Raw genomic sequence first — 10,879 nt, forward strand, 5'->3', positions numbered from 1 at the left:
TTTTTAATTTGTTAATTTTTCTCTTCCTCCCAATCAAGGCCCTGATTGTCTGCTTACCCAACATGCATTTCCCATTTTCTCCTACTAACAGTCTCATTTCTATTAGATATTCTCCCTTCCTTAAGGAAAGCAGACAGCAAGCAGTGCAGAGGTTGCGAGTGTACAGTGAATCATATTGCCCTGGATTACCTAATCAAGCTAGAAGAAAAAAATGCATGAAGGAGGAATGCTCCTTCTCTTACTTGTCCAAAACAAGCCCCAGCAATCGCTGGCAGCTGGCTTGCCACCATGAACAAGCCACAGCTCCAAGTAGTAGGGTGAAAAGATGGAAAACACCTGGGTTTTTTTTCAGACAGAGTCTCTACCTTCACCAACACTGGCAGCCATACCACCTCTGCATTTCTGAGAACATAAGGTTTTGCTATTTAAACCTATTTGAATCAGGTTCTTGTTACTAAGAAGTAGATGTATCCTAATTAGCTATAGTTCTCTTTTAAAGGCACTTATTAATGTTCAGAATCTAAGTAAAGGTGACCAGAAACATACCTGGATAGAGACAGGTATGGTTATAGACATGAAATGAAATAAAATACAAGATTACATCATTTTTAGGTGCCGAGGTAGAGAGGTTTTTTTTTTTTTTATTTTTTTTTCCCTTGTATATTTTCTCAGGAACAAAATATACAAGGTTAGAGGAAAAAGAGTGAAAAGAAATGAACAAAGCCTCCAAGAAATATAGGATTCTGTGAAAAGCCCAAATCTACATTTGATCGGTGTACCTGAAAGTGATGGGGAGAATGAAACCAAGTTGGAAAATACACTTCAGGATATTATCCAGGAGAATTTTCCCAACCTAGCAAGGCAGGCCAGCATTCAAGTCCAGGAAATACAGAGAACACCACAAAGATACTCCTTGAGAAGAGCAACCCCAAGGCACGTAATCATCAGATTCACCAGGGTTGAAATGAAGGAAAAAATGCTAAGAGCAGCCAGAGAGAAAGGTCGGGTTGCCCACAAAGAGAAGCCCATCAGACTCACAGCGGATCTCTCGGCAGAAACCCTACAAGCCAGAAGAGAGTGGGGCCAATATACAACACCGTTAGACAAAAGAATTTTCAACCCACAATTTCATATCCAGCCAAACTAAGCTTTCTAAGTGAAGGAGAAATAAAATCCTTTATGGACAAGCAACTGCTGAGATATTTTGTTACCACCAGGCCTGCCTTACAAGAGCTCCTGAAGGAAGCACCAAACATGGAAAGAAACAACCATGTTTTGCAGCCACTGCAAAAATATACCAACTTGTAAAGACCATTGACACTATGAAGAAACTGCATCAACTAGTTGGCAAAATAACCAGCTAGCATCAGAATGGCAGGATCAAATTCACACATAACAATATTTCTCTTTTTTTAAGGTCATATCGAGCACGTTAGTGCCTTAGAGACTACTGGCCCTTCCTTGTTGTTTAGCCTGCTGTGAATTTCTCCAAGCTTGAAGTCCCACACTCTGCCCTAAGTGGGTTATCAAAATAGGTTTCTAAACAAAGATAATTTCCATTCTAAGAAAAATGCTAGCAAGAGCTGTTAAGAAAGTTACAATTTCCTCATTATATATTCATTAACTTTTCTTCTCAGCTCTGCAACAGTGCTGAGCCAGTTCTTAACTTCCTGTCCAGACGAAATTACCACCACCCACTGCCCACCACATTGTTCTGCTACAGGATAGAAAAGAAGAGGTGCTCTACTTACTCTAGCTGTGAAGGAGGAAGTCTCCGTAAAACGCTCCAGTCTCCCCTTCGCTGGTCTTGCCACCGTCAGTTGCAGAGAATGGATACCCAGTAACCCCGCTGAATGCAGCCAGAGGGAGTTATCTGCTGTATTAGAGACTGTGCCGTGCTGCCCGGATCTCCTTTCTAAATTGAAGGGCCTGTTGCCCACCTGTAGAAAATACTACTCACATTCCATATTCTGCTTTCTGCCCTTTCCAGGAATTGCCTTCTGCTGAAGAGAGCTGCCTGACTCAAAGTTATAGCCCTTCCAGGACGCAGCCTGGATCAATGATGGGCTAATGCAGAACAAAGGACCAGTCTTTCCTTATCTAAATTGGTCAACTCACCAGGGCCACCTGAGCTTCAGAGCTCCTATACATTTTCTGAGACTGAGTGATTATTCCTGTCTTATATCTTGATTTTTCTTCTGCGGCCCGTGTTGTCTTCCCTTCTTTCATAGGGTGTTTATCACACACCTGGGCACTTCCTAATAAACCTTCTGTATCTGAATCTTCATCAGAGTTCTTTTCTTTCTCTGAGCGGTGAAGCTGATGGTAACAGTTGGTACCAGATCTGAGAAAGCAGATGCTAACACGAGATTCTGAAGCTGCCTCACCTGTCAGCCAACAAGCATCAAGTGATTCATCACTGGTGGAAGGTGGAGCATGATTAACCTGGCAAAAGTTAGCAGGGCTGTTAAAGCTTTCACCTGTGGAGAATCGTGATGACATGATGGTAGAAGGAAAAGCGCTAGTGGATGTAATGCATCAGGTGTTTCAGAAATAGAGAGAAAATAGTAATTAGGAGCACAATTGACTTGAAAAGGTTTTACTGTGATATTTGATCCCTTAGAAAACAAATAATGAAAAGCTGAGAGTGATTAATCAGAAATCAAAAGCTAAATCTGAAAGCAAGAAGGCCCCCTTGGCAGCCTATAAAGAGATAACCATCTCTTACAGTTGAAAGATGAAATGAGCTTAGGACCAGACAAGGGTTTAATCCTAAGAGCAGCAGAACTCCAGAGAACCTGAGCATGTCTGCTATGCCAAGGTCAGACACTTGATTAGGAAGACGTGGAATACGGAGATAATTGATAGGGACATCTGGCATGATGTGCTTGAAAATTACAAATCTACAAATCCCCTAAACCAGAATTTCTCAACCTCTCCACTATTGGCATTTGAAGCCAGATAGTTCTTTGCTGTTGGGGGCTGTCCTGTGCAGGTGACCCATCTGTTCCATTTATGAAGATCAAAAATGCCTGCAGACATTGTCAAGTATGCCCTTGGGACCAAAACCACCCCAGTTGGGAATCTGTACTTTAAAAATCCTCTATATTAGTGTGATTGGCCTAATCCTCCCTGTTAGAAACCAGTATTCCACTCTTGCTTGAAGATAGCACAGGGAACTATATCTTTCAGAACAAAAAGGACCACATTTGTGAGGTAACCTCATGGCTCCTAAACCAATGATTAATTTTAAGTCGCATTCTAACCCAGCTGGAGCAATGTTGGGCCCGCTGAAGGAATTAAAGAAACATATAGCAAAGAAACTTTAGGACTTAGCCATTAACTTCAGCAGGACCTTGGAGAGTTCATATGAGACTGGACCCTAAGAACACTTGATTGAATCTGGCAGAACATGAAGTTGGGAAATGGGGAGTTTAACAAAACGAGAACATTCTCCCATGACATAGGATTCCACATTCTAGCAAGGACCCTGGGAAATAGTGCAATACATTCCTAGGATGGCTTGTAAAAGCTTGGGGAAGACTAAAGCTATGGTAAATACAAAGTGAAGCGTAAGTGCCATAATTTCCATGGCTGTGGTGGAAGAATGAATTAAAAGGCATAGAGAAGTAAGTGTACTAGAGTATATATACTATGTAAGGCCAAGTAACTCATTAGATGATTATTACCACACAGGAGGGGCTGGGAGATACTTCAATTACAAAATGTTAGAGAATTTGCTGATGAGAGGGGTACCAAGATCACTGTGAGGCTTATAGTAGGAGATGAGATATGTCATGTCAGAACTGGGCTCAGGATAATAATGGGGATGATTGGCCCATAAATGATAGAGGCTACATGGTAACACAGTTATCACAATCAGACTTAGACTGCCTTGACGTCATACAGCACATCACACTGGTCCACTCATTAATGACATCATGCTCGTTGGACTATCTGAGCAGGAATTACATGAAGCACTATACATGTACTCTTGAGAGCAGGAGGTAAAGCCTGAGGATTCAGAGACCCATCATATCAGCAAAATGTTTAGGGATGCAGTGGTCTTGAACACACTGAAACATCTTATCTAAAATGAAGCACAAATTTTTGTATTTCACACCTCCCACCATGAAAACTAAGTAGAATGCCTGGCAGGGTTTTGGAGGCAGCATGCTCCCTACCTGGGAAAACTTCTCAGCTTCTCAGCATAGATACTGGGGACTTAGTTTGAATGGGACACTCAACAAAAATGGCTGCTGCATGGATCACATGACTCAGCACCCTTATAATCTTGGAGACACATATGGTGGGAAAGATGCCACGTAAAGTTGATAGCAAGCCTTAATGGAATCACAATATAGATCTCTAGGGTTCTAAAACAAGGTAATGCAATCTACATGAGATAATCATACACCTATCAAAAATTAACTCCTGGTGTGCTGCTGGGTCCTGATTAAGGAGGAGCACATGACCACAAATACCAAGTGATCATGCATCCAGAATTGCCACTATGAGCTAGAGTCTGTCAGAACCAAAAAGTCATATAGTTGCTTAGGCCCAGTGACAATCTACATTAATGTGAATGGCACATCTAGAATCAAATATCAGTAGAACCAAAGGGCACAGGTGAACTACACAAAGAAACTGCCCAGACTCTCCTATTATCTATCACCATGACATCACACCTCTCCCCTCAGCTCCCTCCTGTGGCTGAATGGGGTGTGTTCCAATATGACAAGCTGATAGGAGAGAAAAAGCCAATACTGACTCATGGATGGTTTGGCTTGGTATATGGGTACCAAATGAAAATGGACAGCCACCACTGTCTTGGCTTTAATTGAAGGTGGTGGAGAGAAATCCTTCTGATGGATGGTGCACCTAGCCATCTACTTTGTGTGGACCCTGAGGAAGCACAAATCGTGTCTGCCTCCTTCATCTCTGTATCCTGAGTACCTAGAAGATAACAGGCAGAGAAGAGGTACTCCACAAACATTTGTTGAATGAATGAGTCAATTCAACAAATATTCTTTGTTTGTTTGTTTGTTTTTGTTTTTGTTTTTGTTTGAGATGGAGTATTGCTCTGTTGCCCAAGATGGAGTGCAGTGACATGATCTCAGTCTACTGCAAACTCCCACTCCTGAGTTCCAGCAAGTCTCTTGCTCAGCCTCCTAAGTAGCTGGAATTACAGGTGTATATCACCACGTCCAGCTAATTTTTGTATTTTTAGTATAGAAGGGGTTTCACCATGTTGGCCAGGCTGGTCTCAAACTCCTGACCTCATGTTATCCACCCACCTTGGCCTCTCCAAATGCTAGGATTCCAGGCTCAGCAAATATTCCTTAAGTGCATACTCTAACCAAGGCACATAATAAATATTTGATGGCTTACTAATTAAGTCTCTTGGTGATTTTGTACCTCGAATGACAGGTTGCCAAGACAGAAACTAGACAACGTGCAGAATCAGTTAAACAACAAAAAAGCACTGAGTAGATCTTTAGTCTTTTCCTGGAGAGACAGTTCATGAATGAATAAATAAAATCAGGGAAGAAGCACAATTAAGATAGCCAGAGACAGAAACGGGGAAAAGGAGTGACCTGACACTATTTTCCACTCACAGTTCCATACTGCTAAAAGTTAAAAACTGTTTTATTTATTTTGAGCTAGATGCACATATTGGCCTTATACTTATTTCAGGAAAAAAATATAATTTTTAGTCCTTATTCCAGTACAACCTCTTGTATGACCCAAGCATTTACAGATGTGTGCTGAAATCACTTGTGTTTAGTTCAATGAATATACAGAAAAGGCAAAGTCTGTGTAATGGTAAAATCCAATCAATTAGATTGGTTTATTTGTGGTCATTGTGTACAATAGTTCATACAAAGCCCACAGATTATAAAATGTATAAGTGTACACACATAGGTGCAGTCCTGGCCCTTACAAAACTTCTGTTTAAAATTTGACATGTAGAAATGAGACTATTATCTACCAATTGCACTCCTTACAAATTACCTAAATGAGTTAAAAATGTACGTTCACACGAAAACCTGTACACAAATGTTTATAGCAGCTTTATTCATGGTTGCACAAACTTCAAAGCAATCAAAATATACTTCAGGTAAGTGGTTGAATAAACTGTGGTACATCCAGGCAATAGAGTATTATTCAACTCTAAATAGAAAAGAGCTATCAGGACATGAAAAGAGAGGGAAAAAACTTAAATGCACACTACTAAGTGAAAGAGGCCAGTCTGTAAAGTCTACATACGATATAATTCCAACTATTTGGCATTCTGGAAAAGGCAAAACTATGGAGACAGTACAAAAAAGATCAGTATTTGTCAGAGTTTGTGAAGAGAGAGGGATAGATTGGTGGAACACAGAGGAATTTTAGAGCAATGAAAATACTCTGCATGATAATATAATGGTAGATTCATGTCATTATGAATTTGTCCAAAACTATAGAATGTACAATTCTAAGAGTGAACCTTAACATGAAAAATGTACTTTGAGTGTTTAGTATGTGTCACTGTAGGTTCATCTGTTGTAACAAATTAAAGCAATGGCAAAACTGCCAAGTACTTTTGCACCAACCTAATACCACTCTGGTGCAGGGAGCTGATAGTGGAGGAAGCTGTGCATGTGTGGGTGCAGGTAGCATATGGAAATCTATGTACTTTCTGCACAATTTTGTTATGAACGTAAAACTACTCTAAAAGAACATTTTAAAAATTATTGCTCTTTGCCTTCGGACTTCTCTGGGGCCAGCAGCCGCCCAACCAGGGGCCCGGGGCCACGGGCTCAGCCGACTACCATGGGCTCCGTGTCCAACCAACAGTTTGCAGGTGGCTGCGCCAAGGCGGCAGAAGAGGCGCCCGAGGAGCCTGCACGGTGCAGGCATCTGTAAGTGGTTCAACGTGCGCATGGGGTTCGGCTTCCTGTCCATGACCGCCCGCGCCGGGGTCGCGCTCGACCCCCCAGAGGACGTCTTTGTGCACCAGAGTAAGCTGCACATAGAGGGCTTCCGGAGCTTGAAGGAGGGTGAGGCTGTGGAGTTCACCTTTAAGAAGTCAGCCAAGGGTCTGGAATCCATCCGTGTCACTGGACCTGGTGGGGTGTTCTGTATTGGGAGTGAGAGGCGGCCAAAGGGGAAGAACATGCAGAAGCGCAGATCAAAAGGAGACAGGTGCTACAACTGTGGAGGTCTAGACCATCATGCCAAGGAATGCAAGCTGCCATCCCAGCCCAAGAAGTGCCACTTCTGCCAGAGCATCAGCCATATGGTAGCCTCATGTCCACTGAAGGCCCAGCAGGCCCCTAGCGCACAGGGAAAGCCAACATACTTTCGGGAGGAAGAAGAAGAAATCCACAGCCCTGCCCTGCTCCCGGAGGCCCAGAATTGAGCCCCAATGGGTGGGGGCTATTCTTTTGCTATCAGGAAGTTTCGAGGAGCAGGCAGAGTGGAGAAAGTGGGAATAGGGTGCATTGGGGCTAGTTGGCACTGCTATATATCTCAGGCTGGGGTTCACACCATCACCCTTTCTTCCCTCTAGGTTGGGGGAAAGGGTGAGTCAAAGAAACTCCACCCATGCTCTGTCCAAATGCAAGTGAGGGTTCTGGGGGCGACCAGGAGGAGGGAATCACCCTACAACCTGCACGCTTTATCTGAGGCTCCATCCCCAGAATTTCCAACTTTTGAAAGTGGCCTGGTTAGGGAAGTTGTTTTCCTTTTAAAGAAGGATTTATAATAATAATTCCCATGCCCGAGTGAAATGATTTAAGTATAAGACCAGATTCATGGAGCCAAGCCACTACATTCTGTGGAAGGGAATCTCTCAGGAATAAGGCAGTTTTTTTTCCCCCATATCTTATATCCTCATACCCACTTTTGGGATAGGGTGCTGGCAACTGTCCCAAGCAGTGGGTAGTGATGACGGCCAAAAGGGTGTTTGGGGGAATAGCTGCAGACCTGCTGCTCCTACACTCACTCCGCCCCATTCTGGGTCAATGTGATTTTATTTATTTGCTCCCTTGGATACTGCACCTTGGGTCCCACTTTCTCCAGGATGCCAACTGCACTAGCTGTGTGCGAATGACGTACCTTGTGCATTTTAACTTTTTTTTTCCTTAATATAAATATTCTGGTTTTGTATTTTTGTATATTTTAATCTAAGGCCCTCATTTCCTGCACTGTGTTCTCAGGTATATGAGCAATCTCAGGGATAAGTCAGCAGCAGCTCCAGGTCTGCATAGCAGGAATACTTTTTGTTGTTTTTGCCACCGTGGAGAGCAACTATTTGGAGTGCACAGCCTATTGAACTACCTCATTTTTGCCAATGAGAGCTGGCTTTTCTGCCATCGTGTCCTCTTGAAACTCCCTCTGCCTTGAAAATGTTTTATGGGAGACTAGGTTTTAACTGGGTTGCCCCATGACTTGATTGCCTCCTACTGGAAGATTAGAAATTACTCTAAACAGGAAATGGCGGTACAGAGGCTAGGAGAGGCTGGGCCAGGTGAAAGGCCCAGAGAGGAAGCCAAGATTAGGTGAGGGTTGTCTAATCCTAGAGCACAGGACGTGCTTTACATCCCAGATCCATTCTTCACCACATTAGATGAGGCCTACCATGCACAACAGGGTGTGTATGTTCATAAAACCGGAGTTGGTAAGGATAAGTTTTAAGACCAGTACCCCTGTACTGAATCCTGTGCTGTCAAGGGATGGCTACATGAAGAAAGGTCTAAAATCCTTCACCTGTCAGAATCCTTGGGTTCCAGGAAGACACACGAGCAGGGCTTTGTGGTGCCTGGGGCCCGTGTCCTGCCCTGCTGCAGTAGTGATTAGTAGTGTCACGGTAGCTAAAGGAGAAAAGGGGGTTTCGTTTACATGCTGTGAGATCACCGCAAACCTACCTCACTGTGTTGAAACGGGACAAATGCAATAGAACACATTGGGTGGTATGTGTCTGATCCTGGGTTCTTGTCTCCCCTAAATGCTGCCCCCCTCTAGTTATTGTATTTGTCTGGGCTTTGTAGGACTTCACTAATTTGGTGATTGCTAGGTGGCCTAGTTTGTGTAAATATAATGTATTGGTCTTTCTCCCTGTTCTTTGGGGTTTTGTTTACAAACTTCTTTTTGTATTGAGAGAAAAATAGCCAAAGCATCTTTGACAGAAGGTTCTGCACCAGGCAAAAAGATCTGAAACATTAGTTTGGGGGGCCCTCTTCTTAAAGTGGGGATCTTGAACCATCCTTTCTTTTGTATTCGTCTTTACCTATCAGATCAGATCTTCTGTCCCAAAAACGTGTCTTCCACCCTGCCCTCTTTTCTGTTCACCCCCAAAAGAAAACCTACACACCCACGCTTGTACACATTTAATGCTTAGAGTGTCTCCACAACTTCTAAACAATGTATGCAAAAATCCGAAAGAAGCTAGAAACCCTCCATTCCTTGTTCCAGCCTCCTGAATCAAGACCAATACATTTGTTTTGGTGAGCCACCATGTCCGGCCAACCATTTCTTGATGTATTCATGACAAACACTTAAGACGCTGCTGTAGGCCAGGTGTGGTGCCTCACGCCTGTCGTTCCAGTACTTTGGGCGACCGAGGTAGGTGGATCACGAGGTCAGGAGTTCAAGACCATCCTGGCCAACACAGTGAAACTCCATCTCTACTAAAATACAAAAAAATTAGCCGGGCATGATGGTGTGTGCCTGTAATCCCAGCTACTCAGGAGGCAGAGGCAGAGGAATCACTTGAAACTGGGAGGTAGAGGTTGCAGTAAGTTGAGATCACGCCACTGAACTTCAGCCTGGGTGACAGAGCAAGACTCCGTCTCAAAAAAAAAAAAAAAAAAAAAAAAAGACACTGCTGTATTTTAGATGGATCAAACCTACTTAATTTTTAATCCTAAAGTAGAGAGATGCAATTGGGGGCCTTCCATGTAGAAAGTGGGGTCAGGAGGCCAAGAAAGGGAATATGAATGTATATCCAAGTCACTCAGGAACTTTTATGCAGGTGCTAGAAACTTATGTCAAAGTGGCCACAAGATTGTTTAATAGGAGACGAATGAATGTAACTCCATGTTTACTGCTAGAAACCAAAGCTTTGTGTAAAATCTTGAATTTATGGGAGGGAGGGTAGGAAAGCCTGTACCTGTCTGTTCTTTTCCTGATCCCTTTCCCTCATTCCTAAACTGCAGGAGATTGAGCCCCTTTGGGCTTTGGTGACCCCATCACTGGGGTGTGTTTATTTGATGGTTGATTTTGCTGTACTGGGTATTTCCTTTCCAATTTTCTAATCATTTATTAACACATGCTGACTCTTCCCTTCCCTTCTCCTTTCCCTGGGAAAATACAATGAATAAATAAAGACTTATTGGTACAAAAATAAAAAAAATAAAAAAAATAAAAACTATTAAAAAATGTTTCACTGGTAGATCAATCTTTCTTTCTTATCCACTTATAGGACCATTTTCTTAATAAGACCTTTTCTTCCCCCAAATAGTATAAAGCAACTTTATCTAGAGTAAACAAGGGGGAAAAATTGATTTTCTATAGGGACACTCATGGTTTATGAGCACAATGGTAGCCAGGCTTGATAAGTAAGTGGAGCAGAAAACAAGAAAACAGAAAACTCTGTGGAAACGGGCAGACACTCTCCTATTCCCCCTCTCTTTAGATTACCCAATCCCGAGTCTATTTTTCTTTAACTAGTATCCACTCTACACTGGTGGTTGCTCATTCAATGTCTATTCTCAGTATACTCTCCTTTTCTTCATTACTAAGAGAACTTCACTTTTGTCCAGAGAGATATATTTAGCATAAAGTTTTAGTTGCCCAGATACCTCTGCGACTAGATATTGACACAGTGACATTG

General features: G+C 42.7%; 1 pseudogene; it reads left to right on the top strand.

Annotated features, from left to right (window-relative positions):
- The first annotated feature begins 6,816 nt into the window (after positions 1-6,816).
- LOC101033549 (protein lin-28 homolog A pseudogene) lies at positions 6,817-7,405 on the top strand (annotated as a pseudogene).
- Positions 7,406-10,879: the final 3,474 nt, after the last annotated feature.

Source organism: Saimiri boliviensis, chromosome 4, assembly GCF_048565385.1.
Source record: "Saimiri boliviensis isolate mSaiBol1 chromosome 4, mSaiBol1.pri, whole genome shotgun sequence".
Lineage (NCBI taxonomy): Eukaryota > Metazoa > Chordata > Mammalia > Primates > Cebidae > Saimiri > Saimiri boliviensis.